Source organism: Bidens hawaiensis, unplaced genomic scaffold (genome assembly GCF_021521415.1).
Source record: "Bidens hawaiensis isolate Kalapana, Puna unplaced genomic scaffold, B.hawaiensis_p1.1 tig00021837_1, whole genome shotgun sequence".
Lineage (NCBI taxonomy): Eukaryota > Viridiplantae > Streptophyta > Magnoliopsida > Asterales > Asteraceae > Bidens > Bidens hawaiensis.
In genome coordinates, this window is record NW_027493391.1 from 24,940 (window position 1) to 41,066 (window position 16,127).

At 34.0% G+C, this 16,127-nt stretch overlaps 1 pseudogene across 1 annotated transcript in view; it reads left to right on the forward strand.

Annotated features, from left to right (window-relative positions):
* LOC143564242 (serine/threonine-protein kinase STY13 pseudogene) overlaps positions 1-16,127 on the forward strand; it is a 178,492-nt pseudogene that overhangs the window by 10,406 nt on the left and 151,959 nt on the right. The gene's annotated exons all lie outside the window — the stretch shown is intronic.

Sequence of the window (16,127 nt, forward strand, 5' to 3'; positions counted from 1 at the left end):
AGAATTTTAACAAAAAAACATTTTGTGTCAATCAAATCAGTTTTATAATCTAACATACCTTTTGGTCAATCATTATATTATCTTGTCAAATTAAACATCGTCTAATCCTGAGTTATATTATAATTTTTATACTATCCCTTGTCTAATCTTTAAAGAAAATGTATTCTATCTAAACTCGGAATTAATTTTTTTTTAAATAATCACATGTTCAACCGAGTAATTACAGTACAACTTCATGTGTTCAACCAAGTATAATATTTCCCCCTATTTTATGACTGGCTGTTTCTTGCTTCACGTGTTCAACCAAGTAAGTACAATACAACTTCTCTAGTGTTACATCTACTACTTTTCTACCGTACCCTACCTTAAATCTTATTGTCCTTAATATTCCCTACAGGGATCCACCTAATCTCCATTTCCCAAGACACTTTTCGTCCACACTCACATATTTCATAACCAAAAACATTGTTCCCAAACATATTTAAACATAAAATAAAAACATATGCGGCCCACAAGTACTACCTATCACAGTCTCCACCGTCATATTCTAAAACATAAAATATACCAAAACAGACATCACATCGATACGTCTGGCCCCAACAACTTACTACAGTTAATATACCCTAACAACCCACACGCGCCTACCCTAACCACCAGTCTTCAAAATATATAGTTCAACAAAAACAAGTTCAGACTCCACACGAGCCTACCCCACACTAAATTAAAGTTTTACAAAACAAGCTACCCATTAGAAATTAAACTAAAGTTTAATCATACTGAAATCATTTCACTTACCTCCTGCCTCCATCCAAACTTCTTGCTTCAGAGTGTTTAAATCAGACAAAAGAATTTTTGATAAAATTTTTTTCCTTAAACCTTTAAGTTGACTCTTTTTCTTCATTCCTTGCCTAGCAAACCCAGCTTCAAATTTTTCTTCCTCCCCCATGAAAGTCTCCATATGCCTCATCAACACCACTCCACCTTCTGTCGTGTGGTTTGTGATTGCCCACTTCACTTAAATTCTTTCAATCTTACTTCCCTTTATCTCCTGACTCTTTGGATGATTCCATGACTCCAAATATCTCACAAACATGTCCTTCTAGAAAACCATTAATAAATTAATTAACATATTTGTGTTTATTATTTTATTTTAATACAATTTTTTGTTTAATTTTAATAAATAATCATTTATTAACTGGATTCTTACCAGTTTGTACGCGATGTCTTTCAATTCGAACATGTCATTGTCCCGTATTGTTGCTAACGGAAACATATTTGGAAAGTGGTCAATTGTGAAAATTGACGGTTTCTTAGATTGAACACCACCACGAAATATTCATCATGTTTCATAACTGGAAAGTAGACCAAGTCGATGTTTTTGAAACTACATATACTCAGGTCTGACCTCATTGAAATGTACATGTTTTGTGCGAACTTTGCTTCTCTAACATTCTTGTCCGATTCCACTGACCCTATCAACCACTCATCTTGTTTTCATATTAATTAATATTTTTTAGATTTTTACAATCAACAATACCTTTAAACAAGTACAGACTTACCAACACATCGGTGTTTAATGTTTAAGAAGTATCTTCTAGGTGTTTTCCCGAAAGTTATATTCTCATTCAATACCGCCGACCACAAGTTCACAACCTTCTTGTTTGTAAGGCCCCGTTACCGGTGCCCCTACATTGGATGTTGGATTTACTCATAAACAAAATTGTAAATATCAGAGTTAATTAAAACTTTACGCGGAATATAAAACTTTCATAAACATTACATATTAATTCATAACTTGTCTTAATCAAACATTCTTGTCTTTCAAATTAAACATCAAATCATGAAAACAACTTGAGTCTTCAGATACCAGACTCTTATTCTTCCGCCATGTGTTCCTACTCAAGCCAGCCGTCTCATTCTACTCACCTGCGTGCATACTAAAAGTCAGCTACACTGAGTGAGTTCTAGTTAATCATACATTATACAATACATATACTTACCTTCAATTATGCATCCAAAGATACATAATAATTACTTTACCGATCTACTTTCATTACATAACTTCATACATACGTACATACTTTATTACTTTCATATAATATATTTACTATCATTTCTATCTCAGATATTATTAGGGTATGATCCCTTCCTTTTCTATCTCAGATATTATTAGGGTCTGATCCCTCTTTCCTTTGTCTATCTTAGATATTATTAGGGTCTGATACCTTTCTTGTCTATCTCAGATATTAGTAGGGTCTGATCCCTCTTTACTTCTCTATCTAAGATATTATTAGGGTCTGATCCCTTTCTTCTCTATCTCAGATATTATTAGGGTCTGATCCCTTACTTCTTCATCTTCGTACATTCTGTCTTTACATACCCATAACATACATATACATTCTTTACTCATTCAAACATATTCATATGTTATACATATATCTATCATACACATTCATTTATTATATACATACCTCCCTTATCAATACGTGCAATATCCGAAGATCGTTCACGTACCGACAAGCTTTCGTTCACATTCAAGATATACATAATTAACATATAAATCATACATGGCATACACTTACCATTTAAGGTAAGTGTATTAACTATCACATCGAGTATGCACACAACCCCGAAAGCATAACAAGGAAATGGAGCTAGAAACTCACCTGAACTCGGTTACGTTCACCGTTAATTGTTATTCCTTTCCTTAGATGGGCGCGACTAACTGTATAACAATTACACGTATCAATTTACTATCACTACTCATATTGCGTTTCTAGTTTAATTATTATCCTCAACGAACGGGGGTCCGGGGAGAGCGCCCCTGGCAGCGGGTTCTAGGGGCGGCAGCTCCTAGCGGGGTCCAAGGGGCACAGCCCCTGGCTGGGGTCGAGCTGTAATCTTCCCTAATTCGTTATCCTAATTCGTCCCTTATCATCATCTGATTCGTCATTCCAATTCGTTATCTGAACATGACTTGATTCATTATCTTAATCGTAACGAATTGGCGAGTAACGAATCACCTGATTCGTTATCTGGTTCGATATCCTAGTTCGTTAGCCTAATTCGTTATCTTGACGTGACCTTATTTGTCATCTTAATATAATGAATTGGGTGAGTAATGAATCACTTGATTCGTTATCTGATCATAACGAACTGGGGAACTGATTCGTTATCTTGTCCTGACGAATTGGTTAACTAATTCGTTACCTTATCTTAACAAATTGCATCAATCTTATCCAGACTTTGACTCAGAGGTCAAAGTCAAAATTGATATGAACACTCAAACAGTCAACACGAACCAGATTGCAATTGAACCTCAAATCTCAACGAAATAACACGAATTTGGCACCAATCAACTCGGAATCACGGCGCCTACAAACCCTAATCATCCATTCATTCAAACATCGGGTTTTAAGGGATGCGATTTGACCATTTCTAAACCCGCTTATTCATTTGACAAATTAACCTATCAAATTGTAATGGATTTCAGTGAGGTTTGTTTTGTTAGGTTCGTTTTTATCATTCTCATACAGATCTAAGATCTCCCAAGCAAATCCGAACCTAAATGAATGATCTCTAAATATAAACGTACCTTAAACAAGTCGGGTTGTGAAAACATTCTAGTCTTGATGTAGGTTCGGCTCGTCACGACGTTCCAGCACCAACGAGCTCGGGTTTTCGCCTTCGGATCTTGGTTCGGGATAAGGATGGTGTTTGTGTGTGTTTTTGATGGTGTAGGCTATGGTGTAGAGATGTATAAAAATGGAAAGGTATAGGGTTTAAGGGGTATTTATACTCCCTTAAGCCCATGGACCTAAGGCTCATTCTATCTCTTATTCCATCTTTTAAAGTCCAAGCCCATCATCTTATAGTTTATTTATCTAAACCGATAGCGACACACTATAAAATAAATGAAATTTATTTTATTAATCTTATCAAAAATCAGGATGTTACATTGTTTATCCTCTCTTCAAATTTCAAACTCCTAATCTCCTCCACATCAGCAGTCAGCCCGTGACTCGTTGAGAATATTATTTTATTGCATTTTAATACCTTTTTTAGGACTTATGTTTTTGCAACTTATAAAGAACACAACAAAATAACCCATTTTAATACTACACTTACTTTGATGGTATGCCTCAATTTTCTGTCCCCATTTTCTGAAATGCAATAACATTGCAGTTAGTAACAAGGACACCATAATAACCCAATCATTACCTGTAGTGACTTACCCATGTTTTTCTTCATTGTTTTCCTCCCCAACCATGACATAGTCCCATATTCTATCTTCCAAATTCGTTGTCCTGCTTTCAATATCCAACGGCCCACTCATGATTGACATTTTTTCAACTTTTCCTCCAATTTCCCCTGTTTTCAATTTCATCTTCTTTCTCTCCATTTTAGGAATGACTCCACTCAGATCTATTCCCTTTTTCTGCGGCTCAACTATATATAACACACGTTTTCACCAAATTATAACGTATGTTTTCCTTACAAAAAACATATGAAAATGATATTTCTAAATCTTTTTTTAGAATTCATTTTTAATACACCTCCTTTGATCATCTTTGACCGTTTGATGGGAGGAGCTGAGTTTCTTTGACCGTTTGATGGGAGGAACTTCCTAACTCAGCACTTTTCTTTGTTGGTGTGGCTACAACACATATAGAACACCAAAATTAGGTTGTTAATACACTTTTCATTTCCACATGACACTAAACCGACAATAAAACAATTATACTAAATTTTATTCCAATTATACTCAATTTTATACACTTGTTTTTTAATACCTTTTTTTATCCTCTTTTACTTTTTGCGGCGAAGGAGTTCGTACATCCACAATTTTCTTTGTCTTTTTTGGTATGTTTACAACACATAAAGTAGACAACAAATACGTTGTTACTACAATTTTCATTTCCACATTACGACAATATCTTTTTGAATACCTGTTTTTTCATCCTCTTTTACTGTTTGAGGTGAATGACTCCCCACATCATCACTTTTCTTTGTCTTTTTTGGTGTGGCTACAACACATAAAGAACACACCAAATATGTTGTTAATACAGTTTTAATTTACACTTGGTACGAAATCAATAAATAACAAATAAATTTTATTTTTTACCTATATGTGAAAAACCTAGACCGAAAGAAAGTCCATCGTTTCCAAAATCTTCATGATCTACAAAATCCAACTACGTATAACTTTAAACTGTAAATATTACCAATAAGTATGCACTTTTTGGCTTACCTATTGTCTTGGTTTTTATGACAGGTTCCCTTTTTGGTGTTGCATCGTTAACCCCTTGTGCTTTTTCAGTTTCATATTCCGGCATCTTGTCATCGTCACCCCTGTCATCCTCATCTTGTGTGTTTTATCATTCGCATTGATATCCACATCTTCAACTTACATTTTGTCCACATCATTTTTTCCACCTATCAAAAAATTTTCATACATAGCATACGTCATCTTTTCCTACGTATATGTATTTTGACTTTAAATTTTATATGTTTTAATACAAATGAATACTTACTTGCATCTTCAGATTTCTCACTACTATTTATCTCCTCTTCATTTTTCTGTTCACTCAACCCATTTTTTCGTGTTCATTATCCACCTGTAGCTGATCTTTGCTTTTTTTCTTTTCCATTTCAGCCCCATCCTCATTTTTCCCTTCACTTTCCATATCCTCTCCCATCTCATCCCCTTCGCTTTCTTAGTTTTTCTCTCTATCTTCTCCCATAAAATGATTGGACAAAGAATTTATATATCAGCTGACTTATGTTATCTATTAATTTTTTTAAAATGTTTAATGTTTTTTTCACGAACCTCCACCGCTGACATTATCCTCTTCTTGGATATTGTCTAAGCTAACTTCTGTTGCATCTCCAAGATTTTCCTCTTCTTGGACATATATTTCTTCCTCATAATACTCTTTTTATCATTTAAAGGTTTTAAAAAACAATACTCATTAATATTGATTTATAAGATAATATATTATTTTCCTAATATCTTACCTTCATAGTTTAGATTATCCAAAACATTAACTTACCAGTATCATCATCGTCAACATTTGTTGGATCTCCTACCACACAATTGACTGTTAATGCTCTTCTGTAACGGCTACAAAGTTCTTCAAACTCCTTAGACTGTACGTTCTTATTGATTAACTTTCTTAACTTTTTATCCATTTGTTTTTTTGCACTCTCTAACTCTTGGTGATATTCTTTTGCTTCACACATCTTAGCCTTTGTTAAAAAAACATAATATATATTAACATAGGTTTTATTTAATAAATAACATGTGATAATTTTTTATTTTCTCACATGCAATACTTCTTCGTCGTCAGCTTTGTCTTCCTTTATCCATTTTCTTATTTTATCTTTCTCCCATACTCCGAATCCTCCTGCTAACCTTTTTTTAACTCCTTACTCCAAAACTTAACTGGGTTCGTATTTTCATCTTAACACACTTCTTTGAATTCCATGCTTTCAACATATAAAAGTTGTAACAAAACATTAACGAATATTAGTTTTCTACCAGTTAATGTATTTAAAGGTTTCAAACATCATGAGCATTAACATTCTTAAATTAACTAAAAAATTACCATTAAAACTGTTAGTGGCCCGCAGAAGTATTTGCTTACATTACATCTTTCCAATCCAAGCTTACATGTTTTCAAGCATTCCATAATGTAAGAACCCCAATCAATTTTCTTGAAATTTGTTTTGCTACTTATGTAATGCAAGATTTCCTTTCTACATCTTCCTTGAGTTTTGCAGTCCCCCATTATGCATAAGAACAACATTAAGAAATCAAGACGGAACGTGAACGTATCTTTGTCCTCAGCTTCCCTTATTTTTTCCACAATTTCGATTGGGGCAACATGTAGCCCTGGATATCTCTCTCTCCATTCAGTCACACTGTTGTGACATTCTTCATAATACTTGAGATTTTCAATTTTTTCACCCTCACATGGTATTCCAAACAACCTTCTTATTGACTTCTTTGTTACTTTAATACTCCCCGACTCAACCTCAATTGTCATTTTTCTGGATTGAACCTGCCAACCACGAAATGTGCTAACTTGGCCGGTATCCCGTCAATATTAAAGTTTAGCATCCTCCCAAACCCCATTTTCTTTAGTCCTTTCCTTTGATTCTTTCTTAATTCCTTTATGGACATGCATAACTGAGATGGCGACGAACGTGTCTTTATACCATGCCACTTTTCCTTCTTTTCTTCGTCTGTCGTTTCTGCCTTATTGTTTTTACACTCTCTTGTTAGTTATCCAAAAACTTTTGCCTTGACCACTAGACCTTCACTTTTTTTGTAATTAAAATTAGTTCTTCATAAAAAAATTGATCTAGACTTCACAAACATTTTATTCTTTTATAACAAATAATATATACCTGTGTCCTCCCTGTCTGAGTATTCCCCCTGAGAATCTTTTGCCTCATAACCTGTTAGTATTAACAAGTTCATTATTTTTATTTTAAATTCTGAAACCTCTTTACAAAATATATGTTAAACTTCACATGCTACTAGTTACCTGTCTGTTTTTTCTTTCCCGACTTACGTTTCCTCTTTGTGTTAATCTCCTCATTGTCTGAATGTGTTATTTAAATTTTCAACAAATTAGTATCAAATGTATCTAAACACAATTTAATGGGATTCAATTAAAACTTATAACACTATTACGATATTTTAATTTACTTGACATATTATTATCGAATTCTACTTGTCAGTTATTGTTGACTGTCTTCGTTAGCATTCCCCCCCTTTTTTAATTTAATGTCGTTTATTGAACTCATATTGATTTGTTCTTACTGATTATCTTTGTTAACCTTTTTATCATTCTTTTTGTTTTATACCCTCAAACTGTTTGTTCTAACTGATAGACTATGTTAAACAAAAATCCTTGTAAACAAAAACGTATATTTTATTTAATAAATAACATATGTTATAACTTTATTTTTTTCAAACACTTAAATTTCTTCCTCATCAATTTACACTACCATTATTTAAAACATTTAATAATACCACAAAACTTTAAATTTTACCTTAAAACATGTTTTTCTGAAACTTCATTTTCCCCCCTCGCTTAGTTGTTGTAGTGCTTCTTGGTTGATTCATGTCTTCGGATCTGTCTTCTTCACATTCTGCCGTATCTGCTTCAAACACAATCCATCAAACCAATACTCCATATTTTCTTGACTATAACATATCTTATAATTTAAAACATTACTCAATATATATATTCTACCTGATTCGGACTCTTCTTCCCACTGCTTTTGTTTCTCACCTTCCATTTTTTTGGTGTCATATCCTCTTGGTAATCACTACCTTCAGAATTTGTTCATTCAATAATACATTTAAATTCTTCATAATTTAGGATGTCTATAATGATGCCAATGTTTTAAATACATGAATATTTGTGAGTTCTGGTTTTCCTTTTTTCCTTTCCTTTTCTTTTTAAAGATCATTTGCTTTTCAACATAGCATCGGCCAAATCTTCTTCGCTTTCTTCTGACTCTGTATTTATTAACAATCAACCAAATATCTTTTCAACATCACTATAATACAACATCATTTTTACTCTTATAGCAGTAACAGTTTAAATTCATACTAGCTGTTTCTTTATCGTCATGCTTTGTTTTCTTTTGACTCTTTTTCTTGTCGGTTGATTCAATAAAAATCAGATTTTGAATTGTGTTTCTAAACCCCCTTTTCAAAGTTCTTGCATTATTACAAAAAATCAATGATCAACTATGAATTATCTAAACTTTAAATTCCAAAAAACATAGTTCATTTTTGTACCCTTAAAGTTTTGAATACCTTTTTGTTTAATATCAGCAGTGTCACATCCTTTCTTTTTTGAGCTTTTCACATAGATTGGATTACTTAAGGTGTTTTTAATATACTTCTTTGTTTGTTTGGAAATGCTTCTACTTATTTTGTCGATTACAAAGTACTTCTTCTTTGATGTGCTTTCCTTCATTTTCTACAAACTAAAATCAAAAACTAATTTTTTTTAACAAAGTCAGTGATATCAGTTTATAATCAACAACAAAAAGCAAACAAATCTCCAACAAACAAATCCCCAACAGACATGGTATCTTGTTTTGTTTACGTTTTAAGCATTTTTTAACCTTGTTTTAGACCCTAATCATGTAACTTATTAAAAACATTCAAACATAAACTTTCTTTTCTTAAACCTTAAAAAATTCGTAACATTTTTAAACCTAAACTTTATAATCTTAGAACTGCATTTCATTACGAAATTTTATTACTATATTTCTTAGTTTAAAATTTTAGTATTTAAACCACACAACATATCTTATGTCTGGTTAACCTTCCGTTAAGCTAAAAAAATCTTTCAAAATCAATTATGTTTTCTTAAACTTTAAGATGACCCAATTTTTTGAAAACCTAAAAAATAAACTCGGGTAAAAAACTTTTAAAAATCATCTAGGTTTTCTTAAAGTTTAATAAAACCCAATTTTTTTAAACCTAAAAATGAAATCAGGTAGAATACCTTTCATAATCAATTACGTTTTGTTAAACTTGAAGATGACTCAAAATTTTAAAAACCTAAAACTTAAATCGTTTATTATATCAACTGCCTGTAAACCCATAAATACATTTTGTAGCTTGAAGAACGTATATCAAAGAACCAAACGTACCAATTTTGTAGATGACGGCTATCAGAGCGTCGGAAAGTTAACTTGTTGAACGTATTTAGTTGTTTCTCTCTCTTGAACCACAACAAGATGAACATGTGACCTCTAATGTGTAACAACTCGGGTTTTCCAAATTTATATTACCCGGCCCATTTTATTTATATGTTCGGGAAACTTTATCAATAAAAACATCGTGTTATTCGAGTTATTTACTATTATTTTAATATTATTGTAAAATACTTGGTTAATTATTAAAACAACTTTAAACTTTGTATAATTTTAACCTCTCTCCTTACTTTAACCTCCTTTGGTATCCATGTCCATAGTTCAGGGACCATATAGCAATTTCTGTATTATTATTATATTATAACCTATTCTGGACCCGTTTACCCAAGATCCGACCCATATTCTAACACAAATTGAGAACCCGTTTAGTATAACTTGAGCAATAAGCTATTATGATCAAAATTAATTCGTGATTCGTTGACCTCTTACCATAAGCGACTCCATCGACGTAATTGTTTAGGAAAATAGGATCTGGAATATATATAATCGATCGTTCTTGAGTCGGTTTAGCCCTAATTTGTAAAATCTATATAAACAATGATCATAAATCAATTAAAATCACCACCATCACCTCTTAGCCATCACCATCAAAACCCCTCTAATCAACTGGACTTTAGTGGATGTTTGATAGTCTATTCGCTTCTGTTTCTGGCCGTCCTTTGTTTGTCGGATTCAACCCATCAAACGACAGTAGACGAGGTAATTAATTAGTGTATTTTGATCGCTGTTGTTAAATTAGCAAAAGCCCTATCATATAATTTGGTAACGTTGATAAGATTGATCGATTTGATTGTTAGGGTTTATAAAAAAATCTGATTGTTGACGCTTCTGTTTATAATTAATCGGAGTTGGCTTATGATGCACATCGCTGGTAGCCCGGCTGGTTAAGCCATAAGACTTGCAGGGGGGCAAGTCGCGGATTCGACCCCCTGCCACCCCTATATTTTAGATTTTTTTTGTTATTTTTCTTTTTAAATCTTTTTATTAAGTATAATTATAATTATAATGATTAAATAAGATTATTTTATTTAAAACCAACTAAATAACTTGTGTTTTTCTCGCCCCTTTCGTTCGTGTATGTACGTATATGTAGACATATATGTATATATACGTATATATATATATAATACCATGAAAACAAATATTTATGAATTAATATATACATCAAATATACTTTATATATAAAAATATGTTAATATAATTTAACAAACAAATAATATTTTAAAATATGTATTTTACTTGTATAAAATATAATAAAATATTATAATATAGTTATGATATATTTTTAAAAGGTTTTTACGAACTAAGAATATAATATGACTAATTATCGAGCTTTCTTAATCGATCTAATTCATTAACTTAGCGTATCCACATTTTATTTTCCTTATCAGGCCTTATCGTCAAAGCGTGATTTCTGCGAATCGTCATTGTTATTGTTATCTATTTTCTCTTGCTTGATCATCGAGGTGAGTACCACATTCCCCTATTTTACCGCTTTCAATGTTTTGGGGACATATGCGTAAATATATTTCTCATTATATACTTATACTTAAAACTGCAACTTTGTCTTATGTGTTAACAACTTATACCTTACTTGTTTATGTGCTTATTTGCTTTGTATGCTTTCGCATTCGGAGAGGTCCAACATAATCTCATTCTAGTATGATCATACACCAGTCGTTAGCCTTTGTGCTTCTCGACATCACAATTATACTTGCTCATTTGGTTAATTTGTTATTCTCATATGACTTGTTGCAACTACATATTTTTGTTATATACTATATGTATATTTAAACTAGTGTGTTTCTCACTCAACCTTGTGTTGACAAACTATATTATTTTCAACGCATATGCAGGTTATCGTGTGACGTGATTATCAAGATTGTTTGAAGCAACTTAGGATGCATGTTAGAGAAAAGATACAAGAACTTAATTTTGGAAGTTTAAAGTATTGTTTATTTATAAATTTGTTGTACATGAATATTTGTTTTATTTGAAATTATTAATTAGATATTGAAACTTATATTGTGCATGATAGTAACCTTGAGAGCTGTGACAATCAGTTCGCGCCCCAACATTTCCGCCGTAGGTTGGGGTGTGACAGATTGGTATCAGAGCAGAAGGTTTAAGTTAGGTCGTTAGAAATTGCCTTAAACACATGTTTAGGAGCCCTATACGTGCTTATCTGTTTACCTTTATGTTTTCAAATTTAATTGTTTACAGCTTTCTTAGATAATGATTTAATGATTATTTATTAGTTATTTTTATGCACACACACACACAAACTCCGAGGCTATGCCTCAACATTCAAAGAAAACTTTTCGAAATTATATTGCTTTTATTTACGAGAAATTCTTTAAGAATTCCCACCTGTTGTTTTTACTCGTACACATAAAGGCTAGGTTATGTGGCATGTCCCTATGATAAATGAAAGGGGAAGAGAAACTATGAGTTGGGCACTGGCAAAACGGTTCCAAGAACCAAAGGTAAGACGCTATTCCTTACCTGGGTGATAACCTGACCACAGTAGACCAGAGCGAGACCCATAAATGCCATATGACCGACACCTTAGGTTAACTTTAACCGAATTCACGGTGATTTCGTGGCTAAACTCGGTTTTCCTGGTTATTGTGTTCCGTTATTTAAATGGTTAGTTGAGTGAAAAATCCATGGAACCCATGGGCACTCTTACTATTCATTTCTTAACTTGATTTCGTATTTTTGTTGGAGTAATCAACGTGGTGATTCACAAGATTCTCCGACTACTTATATTTATTTCGATAGTTCGTTATTTAGTTTGGTCGGTTAAAACGCTGTGTAACGCTCATTGGGCCGACAAACTTCATTGCGTTGTTAATTAGTTGGGAAAATTAAATTGCCATGTAACGCTCATGGGCTGTCCAACTCAGTTGTTTTTCGTTAATTCGTTGGGCCATTCAACTTGTCATGGAAAGCTCATGGGAGGCCAGCATCCACAATTTATATTTCGTCAGTTTATTGTAAACTTAATAATCTAAAATTTAAACTGACTTAACTCCTCATGTAGTCATCACACATTAATCTCATTGACTACATCATTTAATTACTATTTACGCTATATACCCCCTCATCTTATAAACTTTTACTTTTAATCCTCATGAAGCAATTCCCTTTACTTCTCAAGGCAATGTTATTATAAGTTACCTACATACTTAGACATCTTATAATCCTAATGTTTTCCTCAACTCATCCTTCATCTTATAAATCCTCATTTTTGGTCCCTATAGAATGTCTCATCTAAGAACTCACCGTCGTCCTCAACATCAATCGTCTGATTCTCACATTCACCATATGGCTGCCTGTATCGCCAAAGAGATAACTGCTACGTTCCCTAGGATAGTGACCCAAATTCAAAACATCATTACAATCGATTTCAACTTTTCCCACAAATTCCTCTGCTAGTGACTATAAACCATCTACCTCCACTCATCCTCACAACAAGAAACATAAGAACCTTACTGCAACAAATCCTTCCCACCCGCAAGCCTCCTCATACAAGAAACCTTACATCGGTCCTTTTTCCGTCATGCTCCGTTTGTATTCATCATCTCGGTTAAATCCCTATGCCGTCCTTGCACCCAATGTAACTTATGGTCATCTTGCTAACACATGCCGTGTCCCGCCTACTGCACAAGCTGTTCCGCAACAACCTACCCCTCGCGCTCAACATGATATTCCTAATACCCGTACTTGCTACCATTGTGGAAACCCAAATCACCTCCGTAATTCGTGTCTAATCGTATCAATTCTCATCAAGCTCAAAACCATCAACCTCATGTCCCTCAAGCTTCTCCCATCAATCAAGGTCAACCTTACTTAACCCAACACTACCACACTTTGCAACCACAAGCTCAAGTTTACCAAACATATTTCCACCAAACAACTCTCTTGCAAACCGTTCAAGCTCCAGCTTTCCTAGCAATACCAAATCAATCTACCCCAACTGCTTCTACTCCTACAATTCCTTATTGTGCCTCAAGTCACGCCAATTAAGCTACTCAATGACCGTGAAGACTTTTGTCGTTCCCTTTATCTACCTTATTTTGTCTTTTCTTAATTACATATTGTAACGCCTCTTTATGGCCTTGGATTATTTCCCATTTGAACTATTTACCTTCTATCAAATAAATAAGTCTTTTGATTAAATAGATTGTTTATTGAAGCCTACTTCTATCTTATTTCTTTACCTTCATTAACCTTAACTATATATAAGCTACCCCTTCTTAAACTTTAAATGCTTATATCTTTATGTTTAAAAGTCGTCTTAAAATTTCTTTGCTTTATTAAAATTCACTGCAACTTTTAAAAAATTATTTTATATATTGGAGACTAACTATTATTCTAAGTAAAAAAAACTCCTTAAAACCCTTGTCTCTTAAAATCATGCTCTTTAAATGTTTTGTAATCCACACGATGGAACAAATCATGTGGACCATCTGACGATAACAATAATTATGGTCCGGAACATAATTATCGAAGTCCTCACATGGAAATCATGATGCGTAAGATTATGTGTCATAATATAGAATTGAAAGTAATTGGGATAACGGTACAAATGTAAAGATGATAAGGACATGGTGGATACGCCGCTGGTACATTCTATATATAAGTGCCCTTATCGGATTTGCATTTGGAGCGTTGTTTCAACTATTCAAAGTTCTGTGCTACGATAATTTTTTTTTTATTTTATTTTAAAATTTAATTTTTCTCAAACTTTAATAGTTTTTTTATAATATCCTTAAATTTCGGGACAAAATTCCCTAAAGTAAGGGAGATTGTAACAACTCGGGTTTTCCAAATTTATATTACCCGGCCCATTTTATTTTTATATGTTCGGGAAACTTTATCAATAAAAACATCGCGTTATTCAAATTATTTACTATTATTTTAATATTATTGTAAAATACTTGGTTAATTATTAAAACAACGTTAAACTGTGTATAATTTTAACCCCTCTCCTTTGGTGGTGGTGGGCGGCGAGTAGTAATGGTGGTGGTGGGTGTTGGGCGGCAGGAGCGATTGTTGGTGGTGACAGATGGTGGTAACAGTGGGCGGTGCTGGCGATGGAGGCGGTAAGCGGCAAGTGATGGTGGTGATGGATGGTAGCGATGGTTGGTGGTGGCGAGCGGCGATGGTAGGTGGGTGGTTGGTGGCGGCAGCAGAGGCGGGTGGTGGTGGCGGCGGGCAGAGGCGGGTGGCGGTGGCGGCGAAAGCGGGTGGGGGTGGGTAGTGGTGGCGGGCGGCGGAGGCGGTGGTTGGTGGTGGCCATCGACCGAGGCAGTGGTGGGTGGTGGTGGGGAGAGGGCAATGTGTAGTAGTGATGGGAGGGTGGTCGAGGTGATATAATGCGAAAGAGTGATATAATGAAAAAAAAAACAAGAGGGATGGATAGAATGAATTTTGGGTGTTTTAGAGGGAATGAAATGAACATGGTAATGGGTGATTCCATTCCAAAGAGTCAAAGACCAACCAAACACATTTTTTTTCATTCCATCATATTGGTCTATTCCATTCCATTCCACATCTCATTCATTCATACCAAACGCTACCTTAGAGTTTTCAAAAATCCCCTAATTTGATAAATACTTTTAAAATCACCTATTAAGTAAATAGTTTTTCCTCCCACCCCATTTTATTAAAAAAAATTACTCTACCTTTTTATTCAAGTGTTTCATAATAAATAAGATATAGATTGTTAGTCTAATCTTATAAGTCCAGGCAAAAGGCACTCGAGCTTAAAGTCTAAGGTTTGTTAAGTTTCAATGTCAATTATCTTTCAATTGGTATCAGAGCTCAAGGATGCTTGATCGAGAAGGAGTATATGAGTCAGATAGGGTGCGATCATCATCGATCAATCACCGTGCGCTACAGGTTCAAGATTGGCGATCATAGACAACAACAGAAGGGTTTGCATAAACATGTGGAGGAACGATTAAGGCTCGGGATCAAGAAATAAGATTGATTCGAATTCAATAACACCGGTTACATACAAGGGAAGAAACCAAAACACAGCCATGACTTATGCCGACAGAAACGTGTTAACAAAGGAACACATTCCTAGCATACCTTGTCCAATGTTAACCAATACGAACTATGCGATTTGGTTGATTAAAATGTAGGCTATCTTCAATATTTACAAAGTACGGGGCGAAATCGATTCGGGAACAACAGTTGATATCACCAAGAATCAGATAGCAATCGCTAGTCTGTTTCATGGTTTACCTGGAGAGCTAGCTTCACAAACCAGTAATTGTACTACACCCAAAGGGATGTAGGTTGCATTAGACCCAATGATATGGGGCGGTAATGAGTGAATGGCGGGGTGCCTTTGGGCGTGG